Here is a 17,870-nt window from a genome sequence, read left to right on the forward strand (position 1 = left end):
AGGTTTCATCCATTGTTAGCAGGTACTAAAGTATTCATTCTGCAAACCTAAGATTTAAACAAAAAATAAAAATGCTAGGAAATGGGAAGGGAGTTGAACCCTCCGTAATAGTAGCTGGGTCTTATGCAAAAAAGGCCAAAAGGAAAGGATTGAGGTGGAGGAAATCAACTGAAAAGGGAAAGGAAAACAAGCAAAAAGGGAAGTGGAGGAAGAAGGAAACAGACTATTACGTGTATGGGTAAGGGAGGGAAGCTGAACAAAGTGGGAGGGAGCATGGCCTACTGTGATGAATTCCAATACTTGGCCATATTTTCTTCAGTAAGAATGCAGCACACAAGGAGGTAAGTGAGGACTGCTTGTGATTGGCTGAGCAGAGGAAGAACATTTTTATCCTTATTTCTATTTTAAAGGTGAGAGAACACAAGGTGAAAAATCTGAGAAAAAAATCACCATATACACGCTTCTACTTTATTATTAGAGTAGACAAGAGGGCTGCTCAATAACAAGAAAACAGCAGTTGGAATTTGGGAGGTAGAAACTCCTCAGGGCAGAAAAGGGGCAGAGGGTTGGTGTAGGTGGGATTTATCTTCCCTGGCAGCCCCCTCCTTTTGTGTGTGTATATGAATTATCAATATCCAGTCTAAGTAGATCAAGCATTGACCTGCATTTGATTTTCTGATTCACAATCACAACTGTCCTTAGTTAATCTTTAGCTGTTTGATTGTGTAGGGGTTTTTTTTAATTGGGGATTGTTTTAACCAAGACCCCACCACTTTTGGAGTTCATCATTATATTATGCACATTTGCCCAATTATATGCAAACTGCAGATTAGGATCTGAATTCCAGTCATGTTACACGGTCCTAGGATTGCCAAAGATTTTTCAGAAAACACACAGTTGAACATATCACATTTGACTGTGGCAATTAAATATGAGCAATACAGTTCCCAATCTATACACACACACACACACACACACCCCATCTTTGTTTTGGTTAAACAAGTCACATGAGATTTTCCACTCTTGCAGGCTTTTCTTGCTGAAGTGTGACCACCTGCCTGGGCTACCCAGCCCTGCTTCTCCAACAATACAGGATTCAGTGGCAAGCTTACACACAGTTCCTTCTCTAGTTTCAAACATATCAATAGCAGTGAAACCACAAGCTGTATGTGCATCCCACTACCAAAATTATCTCTTTAGTCTATCCAACTCCCCAGGACTTTCTTCTCAGCATTAGTCACTATAGGTATAGTAGATGGGAACAACATTACGGAAAACCATACATCTTCACCTATTGTAGCATAAGTGTTAGGCATGAATCACAAATTTACTATGCCTCAAGGCCCTGATTTCAATAAGGCAAATTTATTCAGCTGTTTGAGTGCAAAGAGACTACAACCAAGTTGTGTATACCAGAAGTTTTATTAGTACAACCCCCCCCCCCCCGAAATTACTCATGTCAAGTTACAAATGCAAGTAAAGGATTTCAGCCATTTTGAAAACAAAGAGTCACACATAACATGTATCATGTCCACCTGGAAGAGCAGTTCTCTTAAGAACAATCATGTATCAGGTCCACCTGGAAGAGAAGTTCTCTCTTCCCCGAAAATGGTCATGCCTGCAAACTGCAAAATTCATTATCATTCTTCACAGCCAGCAGGTTGTGTAGTGGCCCAATTCACTGTTTCTTGTTTTCAAAAGCAGCGTCTCCTGAGAGTCTGTATTTTGAAGTGGTCAGATACTTACTTGGCTGTGGAAACAACTTGGCTCCTCTGAATTGGGCCCACAGCATATAGACCCATCTCTGGAATCACTCAATGCGGCTTACTGGAAATTGCAAACAAGCTCTGGCAGTCTTGGTTTTCTGGGAAGCAGTTACAGGCTTGGCTGGCTTTTTTCCATGTCCATTTTCCATGACCAGCCATTCTGATGCCTGCACAGAACAGAGAAGAAAATCTCCCTTTATTATATGATTTAATATATGGCAAGAACTTCACTGCCTTTCTTGCCAATAACTTCAAGACTGTGCTGTAATGACTAACACACCAAATTAGTACCCCTATTATTACAAATGGGATAGTAGCCGCCTACTATTGGTCTAACGTTCTGGACCTGTTTAGCCACTGTAAGATGTTCCAGTGATTAATGTGATTAATGGTGAGTGTAACTGGCTTTCTATTTTACAAACTATAATGTTAGGAGCATATTGTCAGCCCAGGGTAAAAATGTTACCTTCCCTTCCAGAATGACTGGTTGGTTGCTATATCAGACAAGATCCACTAGATCTCCTGAAGTTATTTATCATGTCTGTAGCCATAGATATTAGTGCAACAATCATGGATTCACTGATTTGTGGTGTTACTATCGGTGCAAATTCATAGTCAAAGCATGGATGCTTAGAATGTTAGTGTTGGTTCCTGTTACACTCATCATTAATCACTTATCTCAATACCAAAAGGTTACAGCACAGAAATCATGACTCTGCTAATTCTTGGCTTTGCCACACTGTGATAACACTTTCTAAAAATAACAAATCAAAGAGCAGGTCACAATAGTCCAGTCTGGATATCTGTAAGGAAAAGTTTTGTCATTCACTGAAACCATCCCGGTCTGGCTGAGCCAATGCGGGAGAGAAGGATTCACCAGGGTCTCTCCCAACAGAACTGACTGTACAATTCCAGGTCTCATTTCACAAACCTATCTATTAAGCTTGTTTGCCCTCACGCATGGAAGGCAGGGTAGACGGCTTACTTTTTAATGGAAAAACTGCAAATTATATGAAACTACTTTTTTTTAAAACGAAAAGACTCAAGAAATTGTAATTTTAGCAGAGAAGCAATGTGCAGGGAACAGTTAACCTAACCCTTTTCGACAGCAATTGTTTCCTCTCAAAGTATCTCATCAAGCTACACATTACATACATGCAGTGAAGCAACACTGTGATCATCAATTATATGTTCTCCAGTTTGATGGGGGGAAAGGCCCAGACTCCAAATTCTACATGTAAATGGGAGGATGTGAATGGATTTGCCTTCTGGATCAGGTTTCACCAGTACCCAAAACTAACTTTGTTTATTCACTGCATTTGCATGCCATCTCATTTCCAATGTAAGCAAAGGGGAATAACATCATTCTCTTATTCTCTATTTTATGCTCACAACAACCCTGCCAAGTAGGATAGGATTTGGCTGAGTGTGTGTGAGTGGCCCAAGGTCACTCAGAGAGCTTCCATTGCAGAGTGGGGATTCGAAGCTGAGTCTCTTAGATCCTAATTCAACACTCCAAGCACTACACCACACTAGATTTCCAAGAACACAGAATCTAGAACAGGCATCTTCCACCGTTCTGAGCCTGTGGGCACCTTTGCAATTCTGACACTGCATGGTAGGTACAACCACAGAATGGCTGCCACTGAATGGCTGCTGAGGAAAGTGAAGCCAACAAGAAAACTGGTTCCATATCTTAGCTACAGGCATCCAGTGAAGATCCTTGTACTGTTGGTTGCAGCTGGTACCAAAGGAATGTCTTTTTAAAAAATCTGTACAACCAGTCAAATGTACAACGATCAATCAGAAGCCATTCTGGGAATAATTTGCCATCTGATCCTGCCCACTTTCTAAAAACACTTAGCAGGCACCTGGAAAGGTATCAGCAGGCACCATGGCACCCATGGACACCATATTGGAGATCTCTGACTTAGAAGTTTGAATTGACAAATTCTGTTGGCATGAAAACTTGCAGCTAAACTTTCATACATACTTACCAAAGAACCAAAAGCAACCAACTTTTTCCCCGAAGTTGTTTTTGGCTGAATTAAGGCTACCTGGATAATTAATTTGGTGGTCTTCATCTAGTGAGTTGATATTCACAGATAAGACTATCACACTCTCTGCCTTGGATATTTTTACAGGTTGGCAGCCTGAGAAATCTCAGAAACAATTCTTTTCAATGGAAAATGTGGACATGACTGTGATTTCTCATTTAAACACACTGTTCATACTAATGCAGAACCATTTCAGATAGGGCATTTTTTTTAATCATTCCATGGACACTGGTGTGATCTTATAACGTATTTTGATGGGAGTCCATTTAACCATTATGAGGACCCAAAAGGATCAAAATAATTAATGCAGTGTTTGTACGTTGGCACTGCACTATGGTTTTTTGTGGTTCGTTCATGATGTGTGAATTGATGGTGATTTCAGGGTGACCAAACTTAAGAAGCCTAAGAATCCATGTATGAATGTTGTGGTACAAGCTGTGGCCATAGTCATGATACGTAATTTGGTTATATGTTTGGGGTGGACCAGTGCAAAAACCCCAAGGATCCATAGTTTGGAATCATGTTTTTGTGCTATGTTGCCACCAAATTGTGGATCTGTGATTTTTGTAGTACAAGCTGTGCCCACAGACTTGATATGATTTATGGTGTGTTTGGGGGTGACCTAACACAAAAATCCTGAGGTTCTATGAGGATGCATTGTTTGGAACCATGTTTTTGCACTGTTCTTCTCCCCAGGTGGTTATCTAGGTGCCCTGCACCCGGCCAAAGCAGAATGTAAGACTCACTGACTCAGTTAACAGTTCAATACTTAAAGCTTTAATTGTAACAATGTTGACAGACCCTGACTCCTCCCGGGTCTAACTAAATAAAGGTTACTTTGTTGCAGAAACTTTCTGGAGTCTGGAATTTATTGTAAATACTGTGAGACTATAACATCTATAACTGTTTAACTTAAATACTGTGAATCTATAACATCTTTGACTGTTTAACTTAAATACTGTGAGCCTATAACATCTTGGACTGTCTAACTTGTTGCTGTCACCCAGCTTCCGTTGGCACCTAACTGTTGCAGTCACCCAGCTTCCGTTGGCCCCTAACTGCCAAATCAGACAGGTTGCTGGGTAATAACTTTACGTAGAACACCAGCCTAAGAACTGCTTAAAGGGACAGAACTAAATTCGGTTCCCACTCCCACTGAATACTATGTACAAAACATAGCTAAACCCATACTAACTGGGGGGAAACTAAAGGGGAAATAAACAAAGGCTCTGTGGGGGCATGACACTCCCGCCTAAAACTTCCTCTGGAAGTTTTACCTTTATCAACTTCCATTAACTATACTTAACTATTCTTACTGTACTACTCTTAATAACTATCTATCCCTAGCATAATATCAACTAATAACACTAACTTCTGTAAACTTCTAACCACGCTATAACTATAAACTTCTATACTAACTATAAACTAACAATCTTGATTGCAGAATTCAAACTGCTTGTGGTTCACTGAAGTTCAACGTTCAGGAACTCTGAATAAAGAAGAATCTACCATCTTCATTCTTAAAATCAGGGGTTAAAGTCATTAAGTAGCAGAAAATGGATGTTTTCCACAAGACATTTATCCACCTTTACAAAGAGAGGAGTCTCTCCTTTCATGTTTGTCTGTTGCCACACTGTGGGGTCTGAAGCATTCAGAGTTATTTCTAGAGTATGTTTGTTGAGTTGAGCTGCCGCATCATGTAAAGGAAGGCAGCCAACTCTGCCTTGCTCCTGGAAAGCTGAACTGTGGCTTATCAGTTTTCAGCAAAGTCTCTTCTTCACCTGTTGCTTTGGTTGTCTTTTATTTTAACCTTACACACTTTGTGGGTCCCCTCCTGGAACTACTTCTACCACAATGTCTAATGGCTTAGAACCTCCATTGGAGGTTCTTTTTTCTTCATCAAGATACGTCTCCTACTTGAAGATCTGGTTTGGGGTTCTTCCATTTTGCTTCTTTTTTGTAACTTGTGGCAAATATTTTTCTCTTCCATCTCTTCCAGAATGCATTAGCCAAAGACTGCACCTGTTGCCATTGTTTGTAGTCAGCCTCCTTTTAAATCTGAGGCTATAGTTATAATAGGTCCACTCTAGAGTTTTAAAAGTTGGATTTGCTGGTGTTAGGTGCTTGGATTTTCTGGGTCCGATGAAATTGGTGTTAGGGACCGACTATTGACTATAAAGACTACTTCTGCCATCAATGTAGCCTTCAGACTTCATGTGTGTGAAGTTGCCTTTAACATTTAAAAGCTATAGCAGCCAGGAGTCGCTTTAATATCCCTATCACATTTCTCTACCATGCTCCTCCCATAGCGGACGCATGTGGTGGATTGAAAAAAACCATTTACAGTCTTCCTGCTTTAGAAATTCTTGTGTGTTTCTGAGAGAGGATATTTTCATTTTTACTTCCTGTTTGTGTTGACCTGTTATTTTCTCGAACTTGTCCAGAACAACATTCGATTCTGTGACATGTCTGGAACACCTCTCGAAGTGCCAACTGTTTACTATGAGCTCATCTTCTGGATCTGTGATGTGATTTGGGCAGTTAACATCTGCATTGAATTAGATCCCTTTGGCATAAAGCCCCATGCAGAAGGTTGTGTGCATCGATTCAGGTATTCTTTTGTGGTTCAAACAAACTGAACAAGACGGTCCACCCCAGCCCTAACCTCTGAGCAAATGATAGCATTCCTGGGGGACCTTTAACAGCATGTGACTACGAACACCTCTGGACAATCTGTGTGCGATAGCTTGGCGGCAGGAGAATCTTAGCATTGGGTCAAGCTCCTGGTATCTTGTCTGCTATGGACTCCAGGTGCTTGTGATGCGTGGCGATGCTTCTTGTTGGGATTTGTCTTTAGGTCTTTAGGAATATATTTGACGGCTCAAGGAGAGTAGGTAGTTTAAATTATATGTCCCAGCAGTTTAGATTCTAGAACAAATCCTGATTGCTGTTCTTCCTGTCATTATGTCATTTCCACTACATGTGGTCATGACATATTCTATCTCTTCTGAGTGTATGTTAAACATCTCAAAAAACTCTGGAGTGGCTAATGAAGGTATGCAGCTTTGTGCGTCTAATACCACATACATGCGTTAGGCTTGATGCGGTGAAGCTTTTGAGTAAATATCTGCGAGACAAATGTCGGATGGCTTGTATGCATTATCTTTGTTCCATGTAGCACATGGTGGTGCACGTAATAAGCTGTTGCCGTTCTGTCCTCCTTTGGTTGTGATATGGTTTCTCAGGGATGTTACACGCACTCTTTGATTCTCTTTCTTTGTGGTAACTGAAATTGGTTTGTGCGATGTAATGCTGAACAATGCTGTTCACTGGCGCATTCTTGGCACTTTACCTTTCTTTTGCATTCGTTGGCCATATGGCGGTTCTTGAAAGAGCAACATTTAAACCTAGTTTCTGTTGCTTTATGTGGGACAGGAGCTCTTCTTAAGGCATTTCTCTGAACTCTTTGCAGTCATTGAGGTTGTGCATTTTTTATGAATTGGACACATTGTTTCCAATGGCTTGCTTGAGGGTTTAACTGAGTTTGTATTTGTCTCTGTCTTCCTAACCATAACTTGAGTTTTAACTTTAGAAGCTCTTGGAACGCGACTTCTTCTCTTCTCTAACACCTTGGTACAAAGAAGGGAATCCTGTTTGAGGATCATTTCTTTCTTTAGCCATTCTTGATATAAATCTTACAAGATATGAATATGGTGGATACCTTTGCTGATGGTTCTCTTTGTAATTAAAAACTTCTTTACTATTGCTCTTTCAGGGGGAAGGGCAACTTAATACGATAACTTCTCTTCTTTGAGTCAAATGCCGGTCCAAACATGCACAAGTCCTGGCAGCTCGAGGGTTTTCTTTTGCAGACTCCATCTCTGAAAGCAGATCTGTCAAATCCCACAGTTTCTTGCAATCTTTCATTGCAAGTTTGGGAAAAGTTTTAAGCCTTTGTGAAAGTGAAGCTTCTATTTCTGAAGATGCTCCATATCTTTCGTCTAATCTACTCCATGCTTTCGTTCTAAAACCATGTGAGGGTTTCTTACATGTGCTGCATAGACTCTTCTTATTTAAGCTGTCGATGTTGTTCCCTAGCAAGCTATAAGCAAGGTCAGCTCTTCCTCGACGCATCTAGTTTCAGGTCTTTGGAAGCTCTTTGAGATGTAATTTTCCAAAGTAAGTAGTCTTCTGGCTTATCAGAAAACTTCTGAATGCCTCTGTCAGCTAAATCTCTTCTAGGATTTCTGGAAAGGGTAACTTTCAAAACATCTGACAAATTTGGGATGTCAGGTTGCATAATGGAGTTGTTGCTTGCCTGATGATCACGGGGTAGAGTATAACTGTGAAGCTGAAACTCCAGGTACAACTGTGTCTTCAGGAGACTTCTGCTCCTGTCTAAAAACTGTAGAGTCGAAATTGGGCATCCCAGCTGGGTTTTGTAAAGGTTTTCCTCCCCTCGACATTTCTGTTCATTTGCTAACTGACTTTGCTAGCGATTTGCTTGGGGCAGCTCCTTTTGTGGTACTGTCTGCTGACTCACCACTACTGGTGCCTGTCCCATGCTATGCTGTGAGGTGGCACTGGACCATGGATTGCTGCTCTCTGGACATCTGGGACGTGGTTCTGCCTGCTGATTCTGCAGCTGCCAGATGTTCTGTCACTCCTGAATTCTTCCGAATCAGCAGTCACTTCTCCAAAGTTGGATGACTGTTGGATTAAATAGGAAGATACCTTCATCATAAATTCTTCTTCCTCTGATTTCCTCAAGGCGGAAGGTAAATAAACTCTCTTTAAAGGGCCTTGCTCCAAAACTTGAGCTCTCGTTGTAAGCTTTTCTACCTTTGCTCTTTGTTTTAGTGTTGTCAAGGCTGCTTCTACTTACTTCCTGGGCTTTTAACTGTACCTGGCAGGCAGCTTCCTGGGCTCTCAGAGTGAGCTTTGTTCTTCGAGGATTTCTTCTTTTCATTTTAAGAAATCTACCACTTGTTTTGCAACCCGCCCGCTGCATCAGTTTTAACTGGGATCTTCATTTCCATGACCACTCTTGGGGCTTGACAAGAGGCACTGCTATAATTTGAGGCTGACTTAGTGCTTCTTGTTCTGTGGGATGTGTGGAGAGACAGGGGTTTTAGGTGCAGATTTTTTTACCACACTTGCTTAGCGCTTCAGGTGTAACAACCTTTCTTGCAGGAATGTGAGGTGACATTCCTCTTCCTATTCCTCTACGTGGGGATGCAGTGTCTACAGTTGGTTTGGTGGATTATTTCTTCTTTGGCGTGCTGGATCTCTGATTGTTGACTTGCTTGCAATCCCTGAAACTTGCTGGATAAACCACACATAATGTTGTTAAAAAAGTTTGCCTTTTCTCTCACGATTATACTCCATCTTTGTCTTGATATTCCAAGGAGCTTCTGATGTATTCTTCAGCTCTAGGAGGGAAATGCATTATCTCTGAGCTGTGCTTTCCATAAAGGTTACCGTTGTTGTAAGGTCTCATACAACAACTTCTTATGTACCTCTTATTGTACAAGGCATTTTCCAGGTGGATAACTTGCTGGGAGGTCTTGCTGCATGCTTAGAGCATTTTTAGAACACAATACATTCACCCTGATGTTGCAAAGATGCTAACTTTATTTGGTAGTGGGCTTTTTATTTCTAGCATTGCTTTGTGAAATAGAGCTTGTTGGCTCTGAGTGAGTTTCTTCTCTTTTACTTACGTTGCCGGTGCTTCTAACCAAGAAGACTTTGGCTTTCCTATGCCCAACTTCTTTGGAACTTATGGGGCAATCTCTCTCTTCTGCCAGTGCTCCTAGCAAAGAAGACTTTACCAACTTTCCTATGCCCAGCACTTTGGGGCTTATAAGAACCAATCTCTCTCTCTTCTGCTAGTTGCTCCTAGCAAAGAAGACTTCAACTTTCCTATACCCAGCTTCTTTGGGAGGCTTATAGGAACCAATCTCTTACTGTTCTTGAGGCAGACTTTCTTTGTTTGCTTTAAATGCAAAGGCTCCCTGCCTTGCTTCTCACCGACTGAAACTTTCAATTCGGCCTTTTGGAAACTGGAAACATTCAAAGTTGGGCTGTTCTGCTCCCCAGGTGGTTAGCTAGGTGCCCTGCACCCGTGCCAAAGCAAAATGTAGGGCTGCTTTAGCTCAGGTGTGAGTTGTGCCGGCTTTAATTGCTTAACAATGGTGACAGACCCTGACTCCCCTCCCGGGTCTAACTAAATAAAGGTTACTTTGTTGCAGAAACTTTCTGGAGTCTGGAATTTATTGTAAATACTGTGAGACTATAACATCTATAACTGTTTAACTTAAATACTGTGAATCTATAACATCTTTGACTGTTTAACTTAAATACTGTGAGCCTATAACATCTTGGACTGTCTAACTTTAACATGTCACCAAACTTCCGTTAACTGGCATTTACCCGGTGCAGTCACCCAACTTCCGTTGGCCCCTAACTGCCAAATCAGACAGGTTGCTGGGTAATAACTGCCGTAGAACACCAGCCCTAGGGCTTCTTAAAGGGACAGAACTAAATTCGGTTCCCTCCCACTGAATACTGTACAAAACATAGCTAAACCCATACTAACTGTGGGGAAACTAAAGGGGAAATAAACAAAGGCTCTGTGGGGTCATGACATGCACCTTGGTGTTGCCATAAAATTGTGAATCTGAGATTTTGGTAGTACATATGTGATTCAATTGTGAGTTTTGGCTGACCCAATGCAAAAATCTGGAGTCCATGAGGATCTGTAGTCTTGCCCACGAGGCCCCAAGGAAGAGACGAGACGCGGAGATTTCATCTGGTGGAGAGAGCCAGTAGCAGGATCACCAGATCCCATTAATTCTGGCAGCTCTACTGGAGTGTGCTTTCGCACCTTTTGTTAGGAACTCCCACTGAGAGCGTGTAAAGGGGTCGGGCAGGCGGGAGAGCGGGAGGTCAGGAGAGCGGGAGAATGGGAGATCATCATGTGATGCATGATCTCATTGGGCTGCTACGTGCGGGAGGAAGCATCCGCGTCTGGGTCTAATCCTCACCTGAGGGCAAGAGCCCTTTTGTCCCTTTGTATGGGACACCTGGTGACCGCGAGTCAGGCAGGTTCATGACCCATGACTCAGGGGGGAGCGGGGGTTGAGGGAGCGTGTGCGCCCAGAAGGCAGTGGCCGGCACCGGCATATAAGCGCTCTTTCTACAGATTCACACTGGGTTCGTAGACTCACCCCTACATCTCCCAGTTTCTACTTGTTTAGGAAGGAAGCCCGGAGTCAGTTGGGGCAATTTAGGGGGATGATTGCCTCCCAAGGAACTCAACTCAAGCTGGCTGAGCTGTTTCTGCAATATAGGGACCTGGTTCTTGACATTAGAGGGGAAAAGTCAAAGGGTTTCTTACAAGCATTACAGGCAAAGGCAGATACACACGTGAACAAAGGGCAAAATCCGAAAACAGCAGAGCATATAGTTAAACCAATAAAAAAATTGTACAACAAGCTTAAACCATCCCCCTGGCAGCCAACTCCAAAGGGTTGACCACTAATGAGGCAGCACATGTATTTCAGATTAGATACAACATCTTGCAACTCACGCACTTTCCTTATGAATCAAATGGGAGTTATCAGGGGGATTAAAACAGCACATAATATGTACATTTTCACAACCTGTGGTGGTGATGCAGTGTGCATGTGCTCAATTGACACACGATTATCTGGTAGCTTGGCCAAGTTCTGCCCAGTTGCTCGGAGGCCAGAACATCCAGAGCAGTGGAGGTGGAATTAATGGACTTGCAAGGGAGCAGGCGAGCGACCCAACTAGTCTTAGCATTTGTAGGTGGCGGAGTCCTGGGACTCCCACCAGGGAGGTTGCGAGGGACTATACTAGAAGCTTTGGAGAGAAACAACCGCATAAATAGGAAGATCAGGGGGGGAAAGAGTGGAGCTGACTACAGCGTTCCCAGGCTCCCGAGGAGGAGACCTGAGGCAGAACTGATGGTGAGCTGACTAGAACAGCAGGGAGTCCCGGTGGAGAGGCTGGGGTTGTGGATTGGGGTTTCTCTCCCATGAAGTCCAGAACCTTTAGGGAGAAGGATGTTCCCTGTATATGGGGGGATGTCCTCTACATGATTTCAGGACATTTATTTGGCTGAGCAGGTGACTGGGCAGGAAAAACTGCTTCATGTCCCATACATTCAACAATACGGGAGCAAGTGTTGGACTGATGGTTAAGCTGACAGTTTGGGTGATGAGAGAGAGAGCGCTTGCGCAGAGGGTTTGAACATGGATCCCCAGTTGGTGCTCATGGAGTACCTGATAGGCAGAGGCATTCCTTGAAGGGGCTCAGGCCCGATTCCTCCAGGAATTTTAGGGGCTTTGCAGATGGGAAGCAGGCAGGAGCCCATGCAAACTTCCCACCCCCAAATACTGGCCCAGGCAGAAGGATACAGAGAAGTTGGCTTGGCTGACATGAGGCACTCCCAGATGTTGGCTTGATTGAGCTCCAAGAGGGGGGTGACAGAGTGTGCACCGGCAGGAGGCTTGGTAAAGCAAGGCAGATGGTGGTGACTAGGGAGTTGGCAGTGATGTCATAAAGATAGCCTTTACAGAGATCACTCGAGTGTCTCAGGGCAGCCTAGCCTGTTGCAGCTTAACTCCCGAGCTTCGACTGAATTAGATTTGCTTTGACGTCCCCCCAGGTCATCCGGATCCTCGGACCGTTCTAGCTGTGATTAGTTCCATTGAAGGCAAGTGAGTTAAGGTCTTCCAGGGAGATCCGCTCCATCTGCAGTTGGGTTGGTTTCCTTCTGGTGTTGCCATTCCATGGGTTGGCAGGACATGGCGAGACTGGGAATCCACAGGGGACTACTTGGGAGAAGGATTGAAGCATACCCCCTTCCCTGGGAGTTATAGGGGGGGCAGGGCCCATAGCTTAGTCTTAAGCTGGCTGAGTGTGTAGTGGACCTGAAGCGTGTGGGAGAGGCTCTGGTTGCCCAAGAAGTGCCTCTACATGGAGAACAGGTTTAAGTTTAAGCGGGTGCTGTTGATGTAGTCCCAGCTGGATGAGATCTGACCCAAAAGGGGGGAGCCACCCCAAGGGGGCCACCTATTCACCTTACTGGTATTTATTTGGAGAAACTTGGATACAGGAGCCTGAAAGGGCAGAACAACTCCTATGGGGAGTTGGCTGCTTGACGTCATCAAAATCACGTCAAAGCTGATTGGCCTGACTGAAGTGGGCCGTGAAGGAATTGTGGGTTGTGCATACTTAAGTGGAAGGAAAAAAGGACGCAGGAGGTGCGCTAAACAAGAAGAGGATCCATGGGAAAGCAGGACAACCACACACTTGGGGGTATGCTCTTTGGGACAAAAAGCTGGGGGAAGTTCCATTTTGGGGTGAATGTATTTACCCCATTGACCACAAGGGTTAAAAAACAAACATGGCGCCTAGAAATTGGGATTCGCTCCCACAGTATCTTCAGGAAATGCCGCCCCTTGAAACCACTCCTTATAGGGACATTTAGCCTAAGCGCCTAACACAAACAGTGAATTGATAATGATTGCCAGGCGCTAGGCTGCCATAACCCAAGCCGGACTGTGAGGCTAGAGACATGATGGTGGCAGCCCCTTTTTAACAGACCTGTCAGCAGTGCCAGCATTTCCAGGATGCGCCCAGTTTTTTAATCCAGGGAGGGCCAATTAGCCAATGATGAAGCCCACCTCCAGCACGTTGGTTGGGAAAGCCAAGAAAGGGAAGGAAGAAGAGAGGAGGGAGCCTCTGAGGCAGGAGTTTTTTGGGGTTGGGGCCGGGAACTTTTAGTGTGGGGTTGGGAGGCGGAGATCTCCACGTGATTGGCTGCTATCTGTTCTTCTTCTGGGCAGCTAGTTGTTGGCTACATTCCAACGGCGGTCTTGGTGATCCATATGGGGGGGGAAGCAGTTGGGAATTTAGACTATCCATCCCAGACTAAGGTGGTGGTGCAACAAATGGCTCATCAAATCCCTTCCCCACAAGTTAGCATTAGGATTGTCCCAAAGGCGATGGGACAGGTTTCATGAGCTGAAACAGAGTCCCAGACTCTAGGACCGTGAGCGGGCGGACGCTTCGTGTAGCGGTCTGCTTTCCCCCCACCCCCCAGATGCATGAACAAGCCTCTGTTTGGCCACTGATTAGAGACACTGAGCTTATACTCCTGATGGTTAAGTCGGCGCCAGTGTCCCTGGGAAGTCCCATAGAACGGACACGCTTCTGTAGTGAAACTCTCCCAGGTGCAGGCGGGAAGGAGCTACCGATGATCTGCATGGCCGCCACGGTGGTCTCTCACGCGCCTCGATGACTACTAGAGGGCACAGTGACCTTTATTGGCCAAGCTTGGCAGCGCGTGAGGCAGGAGGATAAACAATGCGCAGCTGGTCCCGCTGGGAACTTAATTCCCTGGGATAACACACCTGATACTGAACGGCTACCTGGTGTGTGGAGTCAATGACCCCCGGAACGACAAACAACCCCTGCTCAGCGGCGGAGGCTTTGGGCAAGACTAATCCGACGGCTTCCGGGGGAATGGGATCGCTGTACTGGGTTGGAGCAACGAGGATCTCATGGGGGAACTTGAGGGAGAGAGGTTTGGTGCAGGTGAGAGAGATGCCACGGGAAGGAGGTGGTTTGGGCGCAGGCCTCGGTTCCTGGGATCAATTCAGTATTCTCCTCCTTGGTCCTGGGCTGGGAAGAGGCCCGGGTAAGAGTTTCCCGACGGGCACTTTCCCAGCTGCCTCAGTGAAAACCCTCCCGACACTGGGGGCATCTGGTCCTGGGAGCTTTCTCAGGGGTCTTCGCCCTTTCAGGGGGAGGATCCTCAAGTCAGAGTTGTAAGCTTCAGACAGGGCAACCTAGTCCCTCAGGAAGTATGCCTTTGCCGCATTTGAAGCACTCATCAGGGCTGTCTCCAGGCATTTGAAGGTCTCTGCCACATGACTAGGAGGCACTAGCCTGATGGGTGGAAGATCCGATATCCTGGCAAGCATTAAGCATGTTGGCCAGTGCCGGGGTTCTTCACAAAGCAGTGACCCTTCCCTGGAAAGCACTCGGTGGAGATTCTCACCAACAAAGCACATGAGGAGCTTCGTGCTGGGCTACACTCACGTTGTATGAAACCTTGTCTCTGCAGGAGCCTCCTGGAGCCTGTTCAGGGTGGCTTCAGCATGAAACCTACTGAGGCTTCTGCAGGACGTTATGGAGAAAACTCTGGGTTAGCTGTCAGAAGCGTTTCTCTCAAGAACACCTTGTAGAAACAGTCCAGATGGGAATTAAGGGTGGCCTCCGGCAGGGCGATCTGCGCATTGTGGAAGGGAAGAGAGCTTCGCAGCCATGAAACTGCTTGGCTTGATAGAGCACCATGAGAGGCTGCTCCCTGGCTTATGCATTGGTGGCGGTACTGAAACTCTCCCAGACAACCTTCCTGCGCGGGGTTCAAGAGCAATAATGGAAAAGTGGTTTTCCAGTCACCTCCGGAACCATTACGTGATTCCGCCCTTAGCCTCCAACGTGGCCTCTCACATAGGAACAGGTGATTCCCATGCCCCGTATGGCCTTGCGGAGCTCAATTGAAAGCGTTCTAACTTATGGGGCGATACTCGACAACTTCATGGATGGCGCCATCCTCTCCCACGTGGTGAGTGCTTGAAGTGGGCGGGGCACACAGCTGGGAGGTCGACATTGTCTTCCGTCAGGGTTTCCCTTCCTCAGCAGATCGTTGTTAATACGCTCTACTGGAGTTTTGAAACTTCATGTGGTAGCATTGACGGAGGTGTTGGTGGCTTCGGAAGCTTGGAGGGGGAAGCAGGGCAGAAGGTGGGCAGGAGTGAAAGGAGGCTGACGGCAGGGCAGCGAGAGTACGAGTGGGAGGGTTTGGGAACAGGGGAGAGGGAAGCAAGTGAAAAGGGAGGAGGACAGGCATCCCTGTTTTAGTGGATAGAGAAAATTCAGACTTGAAATTGTAGGTGTGAAAGAAATTAAAGGGAGGGAGATCCATAGCAGAGAAAGTATGGACCTGCAGGCTGATGGCGACATAGCATTGTCTCCATTCGGTAGCATGACCTGCCAGTAGCGTGAGTCTCTCTGTGCAGAGTGCGCCCGATGTTTTCCCAGTCCTTAAGATTGAATGTCCCCCTCTCTGGGTACCATGGACATTGCCTATCAATCTCCTCAACCAATTCGCGCAGATCCCTTCTCGCTACTGGGACTCTGCGGCTTTTAGATTTAAGCCTTCCAGCTCACTATCGTGCTCTGTCATAAGCCATGCTTTGCAAGCTCCCATACTTACCGGTGGTTAGATCAGATGAAGAGAGTGTCCTAGAATGCTTGAGGTCGAGGGATCGCCCGATCCAGCCAGACCCGGTGCGGTGCCGAAGCGTGGAGTCCGAGGCCATGCGCCCGATCCAGCCGGACCCGGTCGGTACCCGAAAGCCCTTTTCCAGCGTGACGGTATGCAGGGTGGAGGTTGAGGATTTCCGGTTCGGCACGCAGCTTGTAGTCTTGCCCACGAGGCCCCAAGGAAGAGAGGCGAGAGGCCTTTGGAGATTTCATCTGGTGGAGAGAGCCAGTAGCAAACTAGCCAGCGGGATCCCGTGATCTATAGCAACTCTGCCGTGTGCTTCGCCCCTCGCACCTTTTATTAGGAGTTTTCACTGGGGAAGTGTACCAAGGGGTCGGGCAGGCGGGAAGGCCCGGAGAGAACAGGAGATCATCATGTGATGCATGATCTCACTAGCCGGGCGCTGCCCCTACGTCTTGGGAGGAAGCATCCAGCGTCTGGGTCTGAAAATCCTCACCTGAGGGGCAAAGAGCCCTTTGGTCCCGCTATGGTGACACCTGGTGACCGCGAGTCAGGCAGTTCATGACCCGTGACTCACGGGGGAGCGGGGGTTGGGGGAGCGTATGCGCCCAGAAGGCCGTAGCCGGCACCGGCATTCCAAGCGCTCTTTCTACGGTTCTGCTGGGTTCGCGGGCTCACCCCTACAAGGATCCATGGCTCAGAAGATGTTTTTAAACTAAGGTGTTGCCACAAAATTATTTATCTATTACTTTTATGACACAGCCTGTGTCCATGTACGATATATGATTTGATGGTGAGTTTGGGGTGACCCATTGCAAACATCCTGAGGATCCATGCTCTGCAACCAGGTTTTTGAGCAACTGTATCCCTTACCTGATTTTTATGTTGCTGCAGATAGACTAAGGCATGATCTATTCTACAGTATCAAGGTGGTTTTGTTTCATTTGAATTCATGAGGAGCTATTTAAAATTATCTGGACATGGCTTTTACCCAGTCCGGTTTACCCAGCAAGTGCATAAAACGATGGGCAAAACAGTCGGGGAAGCTCCAAGCCACCAAAAGAGATTCATTCTCTCTTGGCATCTTGTCCAAACTTTTTCTGATACTTACCAGTTACCGTAGGTGCAAAAGCCAACCGATGAATGTGCGTAATTTTCAACCTACTACTGCATAATTTACAAACGACACAGGCCGGATCTGGCGAAAGAAATCCCTGCAACACCTTCCACTTGGACCAACCAGTGGCATACCACTAATGGGGACATTAACCCTAACCTTCCACCCACTTCCCTTCTTCTCCCAGCGGGCTGCTGCAGAGGCGTTCCTCCCATTGGGCAAAGTGGGCAGTTGGTTTGTTTGTGGGATTTTTTGTATTTTCAGTGTTTTTCCATTTTTGGCCTGCAGAGGGTGCAGTTTTTAGGCTAGCACAGGGGTAGGGAACCTGCGGCTCTCCAGATGTTCAGGAACTACAATTCCCATCAGCCCCTGCCAGCATGGCCAATTGGCCATGCTGAAAGGGGCTGATGGGAATTGTAGTTCCTGAACATCTGGAGAGCCGCAGGTTCCCTACCCCTGGCTAGAAGCACCAAAATTTCAGGGATGTTTTGGGATACTCTCCTGATGCTGTCATCCAGGTTTGGTGAGGTTTGGTTCAGGGAGTCCAAAGTTATGGTTTGGTTCAGGGAGTCCAAAGTTATGGTCCCACCCATTGGGTTCAG

At 45.9% G+C, this 17,870-nt stretch overlaps 1 long non-coding RNA gene across 1 annotated transcript; it reads right to left on the minus strand.

Annotated features, from left to right (window-relative positions):
* Positions 1-1,409: 1,409 nt before the first annotated feature.
* On the minus strand, positions 1,410-7,298 carry LOC125431507. Its single transcript, XR_007244308.1, has 3 exons — positions 7,287-7,298; positions 5,231-5,237; positions 1,410-1,718 (listed from the first exon to the last, which is right to left on the minus strand). It is a non-coding gene; the product is annotated as an uncharacterized LOC125431507 (long non-coding RNA).
* Between the last annotated feature and the right edge of the window lie 10,572 nt (positions 7,299-17,870).

The sequence above is a fragment of the Sphaerodactylus townsendi genome, linkage group LG04 (genome assembly GCF_021028975.2).
Source record: "Sphaerodactylus townsendi isolate TG3544 linkage group LG04, MPM_Stown_v2.3, whole genome shotgun sequence".
NCBI lineage: Eukaryota > Metazoa > Chordata > Lepidosauria > Squamata > Sphaerodactylidae > Sphaerodactylus > Sphaerodactylus townsendi.